At 43.0% G+C, this 9,148-nt stretch overlaps 1 non-coding gene across 1 annotated transcript; it reads left to right on the top strand.

The window, feature by feature from the left end:
- Nucleotides 1–365: 365 nt before the first annotated feature.
- Trnae-uuc lies at nucleotides 366–437 on the top strand. The gene has a single exon. It is a non-coding gene; the product is annotated as a tRNA-Glu (tRNA).
- Nucleotides 438–9,148: the final 8,711 nt, after the last annotated feature.

Raw genomic sequence — 9,148 nt, forward strand, 5'->3', positions numbered from 1 at the left:
GGTAGGGCTCGTTAGGTTAGGTTAAGTTAGGATTCATTAAGTTAAGCTAAGGTTCGTTAGGTTAAGATGGGTTAGCGTTTGGCTGGTTAATCTTCAGGTGAAATGTATAATCTTCAGGTAATCCACTATTCGTGCCTGCCTGTCAGTCCAAAGAAGCTCTAACCTAAACCTAACCTAAACTAACCTAACGTCACAGGTAAAACTAGGGTGGATAGTCTTCAGGTCATTCCATATATCTACCGAAAGCGGTTTGGACTCCCAGTTACGGGTTTGGACTCCCAGTTACGGGTTTGGACTCCCAGTTACGGGTTTGGTCTCCCAGTTACGGGTTTGGTCTTCCAGGAAGAGGTATGGTCTACCACAGATCCCATGTGGTCTAGTGGCTAGGATACCTGGCTTTCACCCAGGAGGTCCGGGTTCGATTCCCGGCATGGGAATATATTTTATGACAAGTTTCTTTACGCCATTTGCCTCTGTCTACCCAACAGCAATTGGGGACCTGGATGTTAATCGATTTGCAGATCGTGTTTTGGGGTAATGGTTAGCCAGTGCAGTTGACGAGTTTCCCGGTCTTCTTGGACTGTTCCTTGACACTGGGTCCTGTAGCTGTTAACTTAGGGTGTGGTTGTTGTGTTGGCGACGGCTTGTACACCTTACACAATTCACGCCTAGGTGGCCTTAGGGCCGGTCATCCTCGATTTCTAGGGGTTTCCATTATTATTATTGTTTTTGTTGTTGTTGTTGTTGCTGTTGTTGTTGTTTTTGTTGTTGTTGTTGTCGTCGTCTCCCAGGCAAGGGTTTGTTTTCACAGGAAAGGGTTTGATCTCCTAGACTAGGATTTGGTCTCCCTACCATCCAGGCGTAAAAACCTATTTTCCACCTGACGTCGCCTTCCCAATCGAGTGATGTAAATAAAAATTCCCCCACGTGACCGATAGATGGGGAGGGGGGGGGGGGGCGAACCATGGCCCTTCAGACGATGTTGTGTGAAGATGAATGATATTCGGTCCTTGTTATTCAAATATGAGAGACGACGAATAATGAGGAGACAAAAACAAGGTTCAATTGTACACCCACAGAGGTTGTCATTGTATAATATATTGAACATTTTATAAAATATATGGGCATTATAAACCTACATCAGCAAGTTAATATTTCAAGGCAATACAAACAGGATTTCTGAGATGGTAATTTGGATGGTTTAATTAAGCTGTGGCCACAAATTCTTCTGGTGAGTGATAAATAGCGTACTCTCGTTTCTCTTCATTTTATTTATGGGAAGAATTCATAATGTAATAAAATAAGTGAAGAGGAAATATAGGTGAAATAAATTATCTGGCTTGACATAAATTCTGAATTATAATGCATCTTGGAGGCGTATATTATCTTAGGGTGGATAGGCATGTGTGTGTGTGTCTGTGTGTGCTTGTGTGAGTTCGTTTGAGTGTATGTGTGAGTGTGTGTGTTTGTTAGAAGGTTTCACACTAACCTGTCACACTGATAATCAACAGGATGAGAGCCACACTCACACTTGACGTAACTTTAAGAAAATTAATACTGTGATTCTCTGCTATAATACAGTGACTGTCCTCTTTTATCACTCTTAAGTAATATTTAGAGCTAACCCAACCACAACCCAACCACAACCCAACCACAACCCAACCACAACCCAACCACAACCCAACCACAACCCAACCCAACCCAACCACAACCCAACCCAACCCAACCAACCCAATCCCAACCACAACCCAACCACATAACTCAACCCAACCCAACCACAACCCAACCCAACCCAACCCAACCCAACCCAACCACAACCCAACCCAACCCAACCAGCCAACCCAACCACAACAACCACAATAACCCAATGACCACAACAACCACAACCCAACAACCACAACAACCACAAACCCAACCACAACAACCACAACAATACAGGCCAACACAATCACTAACCACAACCACAATACCCAAACCACAACCAAAACAGGCCAACCACACCCAACACAACCCAACCACAAATCCAACCATTAACCCAACCACAAACCACAACCCAAACCCAACCACAACCCAATACAACCACAACCCAACCAACCAAACCACCACCAACCCAACCACAATGCCAACCCAATCACAACCACAACCACAACCCAACCCAAACCACACCCAACAACCAACCCAACCACAAACCCAACCAACCCTCACAATAACCACAACCAACCCAACCACAACCAACCACCCAACCCAACCACAACCCAACCCAATCCAAACCACAACCCAACCCCAAACCACAACACACCCAACCACAATAGCCATCAACCACAACCCAACCACAACCCAACACCTAACACAATACCCAACCACCAATCACTAACCCAACCACAACACAATAACCTAACCAATAACAAACCTGTTAAACCCCAACCTAACAATAACAAATCATAACCAACCCAACCACAACCCAACCCAACCACACCAACAACCAACCCAACCACAACCCAACCCAACCACAACCCAACCCAACCACAACCCAACCACAAAACCAACCACAACCACTCAACCACAACCCAACCAACACAACCCAACAACCCAACCACAACCAACCCAACCACAACCACAACCCAACCCACCAACACAACCCAACCCAACCCAACAACCCCATACCCACCAACCACAACCCAACAACAACCCAACCCACCAACGTAAACCGTCTTACATGATACCTGGGGAAGTGCATCGAACGAAATTAAAAATGACACTTGCGTAAGAACTGAAATATTCCAAGGTGTCATAGACTTGTGTTAGGAGCTGTCACAGTACCTGTGGAGAATACTTTACTCGTTGACGTGTTTTGGGTGTAAAAGGAAGTGAAGTAGGAACGAGGATATTTCTTTGTCTACCTTCCTACATGACTGGTAGCCAAGCCTGCTAGATCTCTTCACCTCTGTTATCAAAGGGATCACCTGAAGATTAGACACCCCAGTTTATTTCACCTGATTAAACATCTTAACGATGCCGGGAGTTAAGGTTGTGTTACGGTGTTTAATATTCAAGTGAAATTAGCTGAGGTTAATCTTCATTTGATCTGACATTTACTTTATACCTGCTGGGGTACCGGCGTTGCTCAGGTCCTAGAATTGAAGAGACCTCATAGCCATATGTCAGTCCTTCGCCAAATTTCAGCTTTCTTATGCAGTCGAGCCAATATATAAGCAGGAGTCGGCCTCTGAGGGGCGGTCCACCTGCCCACCAATTTATACGTTCATAAGCATTCTCGGGGCTATTTACATAAGCATACCATATTTCAGCTGTGTGTCTTGAAAAACGTGGCCGTGCATAGCAAGCACAAGAAAAATAGATGTGTTTTTAATGAGGAGGTCCACCTTTAGGGGGCTACCACACGTGATGCAGTGCAGTGATTCTCAAGGGTTTACACAGCCATAAATATTCCTCGTAAGTGAAGATGTGAATACATCTAACTGGTTGACTTAAACTAAAACACAAAACAACGTCCAAGTGTTTTGTCTGGTATTAAATGAACGTGTCGACTCAGTCCATGTTGGAGCTTCCTGAACAACATCTAGTTTTGTTTTCTTCATCGTCGTTAGGTTATTTACCAGTATATAATAGTGTGTGGGTTATATAAGGAATGTTTTGATTTATAGTGAGGTTTATAAATCATGTGGTTGGGTACGAGAAGTTGTTTCTCTTACTTTAGTGCTGGTGCGTGTGGGATGTCCTTATGTCTGTCTGGCAGGTCGGTAGAGTCATCTCCATACCAAATTTCACCTATATATCTTTCAGAATTGTAGCCATATATAGTGAGCAGAAACCCCAAAACCGTAGTCATGCACTTCAATACAGCCACTACTCCCAGTGCAAGCTCCAGCAGATACAGTGGGTGCCCATCCTCTCCAGTTGGGCAGTCTCTCAAACTCCCTAGGTGTAACTATAGACCCAAACTGGACTGGAGCCCGTAAAACAACACAATCAAAGGCGACCTCGTACCGACTCTTCATGCTACGACGACTCAGGTCACTTGGCACCTCGCCAGAGCAAGGACCATCTGCAACGCATTTAATCTCCCCAAATTAACGTATGCGTCACCAGCCTGGTCGTCTTCTCTCAACTCTACCCAACAACGCCAACTGGAGAAGGTACAGAAGAGGTCCTGCAGAATAACTCGGCGCAGACTACTCCGGCTACAACAATGCTCTCTCCACCCTGGAAATGCCATCCCTCAGTGACCACCACCACCACGCACTAACAGGAGGTTTGGCAGTGGACTACTGCACCATCCTCGTCATCGCCACCTACTGCACCGGCGCTCACCCTACCTCAGTCCGCCACTACAACAAAATTCAGCCCATAAGAGCCCGCACTGATAGATATTAGAATAGCACTATCCCATCTATTGTTAAAAATAATAAACAACTCTGATTTATGTACTGTACAGCCCTAGATGTATTGAACGTATATTATTATGTCTAAATCACATGTAGTTTGTACATTTTCAGCCACCGGCTGCAACTCTAATTAAACCGTTTATTATTATTATTATTATTATTATTATTATTATAAATATTATTATTATATATTATTATTATTATTATATTATTATTATTATTATTATTATTATTATTATTATTATTATTATTATTTACAATGCTTTATATATACAGAGATAAATGTGTTTAGAGGAAATATATTAATTTTAGGTCCTTTCCAGGTGTCAGAGATGGAACCATTTTGTTATTGAGCTTTTTGTGTATAGGAGACGTAAATAGTGAGTGCATGTGTGTATAGGAGACGTTAATAGTGAGTGTATGTGTGTATAGGAGACGTAATAGTGAGTGTATGTGTGTATAGGAACGTTAATAGTGAGTGTATGTGTGTATAGGAGACGTTAATAGTGAGTGTACTGTATGTGTGTATAGGAGACGTTAATAGTGAATGTGTGTATAGGAGACGTTAATAGTGAGTGTATGTATGTATAGGAGACATAAATAGTGTACATACATAGACGCATAATATCTCCTATACATAAGTAACCTCAATGACAGTATGGTAACATGAACTCGTAAGACCAGGTTGGGTCCGGGTGAATAGGAGTTAGGTTAGATTAGAGTTATACTATTTGAAATTCCACCTTTCTTTGTTCTAGTTCAATTTCCTTTTTCTTCCTCCTTCCATTTCTCTTTTCCTCCTTCCGTTCCTCTTTTTCCTCCTTCCGTTCCTCTTTTCCTCCTTCTGTTCCTCTTTTCCTCCTTCCATTCCTCTTTTCCTCCTTCCGTTCTCTTTTTTCCTCTTCTGTTCCTCCTCCCTTCCGTTTCCTCTTCTTCGCCTTCCTTCCTCTTCTTCTTCTTCCTTAATCTTCTTCCTCCTTCCGTTCTTCCTCTTCCGCTTTCCCACGGTCCTCCTTCTTCCTGCTTCTCCTCTCCTTCCTCCTCCCCTCCACTATCCCTCCACCTCTCCCCTTCTCCTTCCTCCCTCCATCTCTCCCCTCTTCTCTCTTCTCTTCCCTCCTTCCTCTTTTCCCTATCATCATCATCATCAGCCCCCAACTCTTCCCCCAGAAACTCTCCGTCACCTCTAGCCCCAGACGTACTATGAAAGACAAAGATCGTGTCGCGAAATTTGGTGAAAACATATGCCGAAGAGCTAAAACTTTTGGTGCGCTCTGCCTTGTGGTAGGGAGCTCTCATAATGTTTTGAGTTATATATTTAATCTTCGGACAAACTGCGACACGACATTTTGTCTTTGATTGTACACCAAGAGGAAAGAGGAAACATTTGAGGAGGAAGAGAATTACTCAGGTCCTACTTGAGTCTAAATATACTGGGGAAAAGAATGACTAAACAGTTAAACCTTGACACCCATTTATATATAAGAATTTTGAGTTAGAAAAGTTATGGGAAGTAAAGTTAGAAAGTAAATATCACTTACACAATATCAGTTTACTATATAATGTTTATATTGATTTTTTTTCAAGTGTTCTGATCTGAGGTTGACAGTAACATCTGGTTGACCAATAGTAACGTATTGAAGGCTTACTTTACCCGTGTCCTTCCCCATTAGAGCGTCAGAAGCTGAAATGAACGACAATGTTTGAGCCTTACTGGAGCGTCCCATACAAGGTGCAGGCTAGTGTCCCATACAAGGTGCAGGCTAGTGCATTACACCACAAACTCAAATCAAAGCTCCAGACGTGCTGTGTAATAAGAACTACTTCACACCTGGATGAATTAAGTTGTATATAGTTTATTAACAAATGGTTAACTAAGTTTATGGAGTACTTCTATTGATGTGTTAAGACGAGAGCGACAGGAAGGCAGGGCTTTCACCAAGATAGTGACGTCTACAGCGCACTGACAAGGGTTTTCTGGGCCTGGCAAAAATTCAGGGACCTTTTTTATTCCATGTTTTTTTTAGACTGGTAAACATGTGAGTGGACCAACCTGTGCTACGCCTTTACATCCTGGCGTCAGGCTGAAAAGCTTTGGATTCAACATTTCTCTGGTGCTTATGGCAGGACTGTTAATCATCTTTAGGAACAATAAGTTAATATTACGAAAACCTTACTGCCTCACGAGTCACTGAGACGAAAGACAGCCTGCACCTCAGCCTTCTACACCTAAGTGTTTATCAGACCAGGGTTACTAACCCTTGCGAGGAATTTCCCCAGACGGAACTTTTATTGGCAAATTTTGTCAAATCATTGATATTTGTGTTGCTAATTGTCGCCAAAACTTTGTTCTTTAAAACGTCCTGCATGATTATAATGTCAATATTTAGGTTTATCTTGTTTACATTCAGTCGGGTTGGTTGGAGCACAAATTTTACATCGAAATTCAAAATGAAATTGGCGGTGGTCACGATACTCAGAACGAAACAATTTGGGGTGGTTTGCATTATCCAATAGATTTATCAACTTCCAGAAGTTATGGATACACTCGGGCATCCTCGAACTTGGTGAATTGACCCATTTTGTTACCACAAATTTCCCAGTTCAGATGGATTTTTTAAAAAAGTGGCCCATTGGTAGGACAGTGGTCTGGTCGATACGGGCCTCGCCAACACATGGACTAGGAGACAGTAGCGACACAATACTGGTCGGTGGTATGGACCCTGCTATCATTGTAATCGAGTGATTTCCATGTATCGAGATGTGACTCTTGACAATATAGGCATTTGAATATATAAATACAAGAGCGACGGGACGTGGGACACTATATAACCAGTGATCCTTACAGAGACACCTTGGGCTGATCCAGCCTTGGGACGCCGTAACCCTACTCCTCTGTCTCCAAGAACCACAGAAAGACACTCGCGATCCGTGACTGTAACTATTTCACTCATACGAGGGGCTACATAGCCCCTCACAGCAATAGAATTATTTCATTGAGGTACATCCTCCGCAGGTCCTGTTATTACACACCAACAGGTGTAATGTTGTGCAATATAATTTACTATAACTGTACAGAGACGATCAATACACCATGATATTACCAGCCATTGAGTGTCATTGAATGAGCATTATTCTTAGAGAGTCCTCATCATCCTAATTATTGTACACTGATGTCGTAACAGAGGGACAGTTACTCTAGGGGAATAATAAGAGGAACATATGTAAAGGGCCACAGCCTGCAATAGAACAGAAAGGTGTTCAGGATCAATCCACCCGTCACTAGTGTCTAAGGGGCCCAGAATGTTGAATTCAGCACACTGACTCAGGTCAGCGATGACTTACTATAACGTTGGTCCCATAGACATGACAGTCCTTAGGAAAATGTGGATACATTCTTCCTCACACTTCCTTTCCCAACTGTAAAACAAATTATAATAACAACAAGGTGGCTTGGGGTGCCCCAAAATTGAACCATCGACTCTAGCGAAAAAGAACAAGTACTGTATCCACTCTACCGCCACCCATTTAATTAGTTGCGTCACCAGATATTCAGCCTCCTACAGAGGTGAGCAGTGATGGCGTCATGAAAGGTCCTCTTCAGGCGAGTCTTCACCAATTGAGGACAAGTAGCCTTGGCGTCGGAGAGTTAGGTCTTGCCATTTACATTAGATAATCAAGATCTGTAAAGAAAATATTTGAGGCTTTATTAGACTTTAATACATGTCAACAATTTCATGACTGACTAGGGGTCTACAGGCACCACAAGTTAGCCAAGTGAACGAAGGTAAAACGCGTGAATATCACTAACAGGAGAGGTGCGGCAATCGAATGGATAAGTCCCTTTGCCACCTGTCTCAAGGCTCATGGTTCAATCCGAATCGGAATCCCAGTCCAGCTGTAAATGAGCACCTAACTTTACAAGTACCATCAAAACTTGTCCTGTGCAAACAGCAGTACATAGTCTTATACCCACACTCTCTCTCACAGTTTTAACTCATGCCTATGGAAGCCCACTTTCACCGTTTTTCATCGCTAACAACAGTCGGGTGTCGCCCTTCACTCTTGTACCTAAGACTTCAGCAGTGTTCTTATTGTCGGTCAGGAGAGTTAGTCATTACACAACATCACCAACTTTACCTTCCAGAAGAGTCTGTAGTTCCCTTGGTTCCTTGTAGTTCCGGCAGGTATTCACGATTGCCATAAACTCGCCCATCATCCTGAATATCTTCACTCTAACAACGTGTTTTAAATCCTCCTTGTTCAGCACTTCCTCTCTACATGGGGTTGACGACCATTATACAAATCAAGCTTTAGAGTTGTGCATAACCAGACTGGTGGACATCATACCAAGACTCAGGGTACTTTTTAGTAGGACTCTCCCTGGCTCACTTTAACACAGAGTCCGCATCATCATAATGTTAACCATCTTATACGGACACAAAAGGGTAGCAATGATGTCTCGCCTGCTTGAGTTATTAACCAACATAGTCTTACCACCACCACCACCATTACCTATACATCACCATCAACACCGCTACACCACACAACCACCACCTACACACCACCACCACCTACACACCACCACACCACCTAACACTACTATTAAATAAATACCTCACGGCCCCACAAACCCAAAAAGTCTCCATAACCACTTCTTGCTTTTTATTTATTTATCTACGGCCTTTTGTGCAGAGAAGAGGACCTGGTGATGGATAGTGAACAACAATACGTAACTTCTA

The sequence above is a fragment of the Homarus americanus genome, unplaced genomic scaffold (genome assembly GCF_018991925.1).
Source record: "Homarus americanus isolate GMGI-L3 unplaced genomic scaffold, GMGI_Hamer_2.0 scaffold1765, whole genome shotgun sequence".
NCBI lineage: Eukaryota > Metazoa > Arthropoda > Malacostraca > Decapoda > Nephropidae > Homarus > Homarus americanus.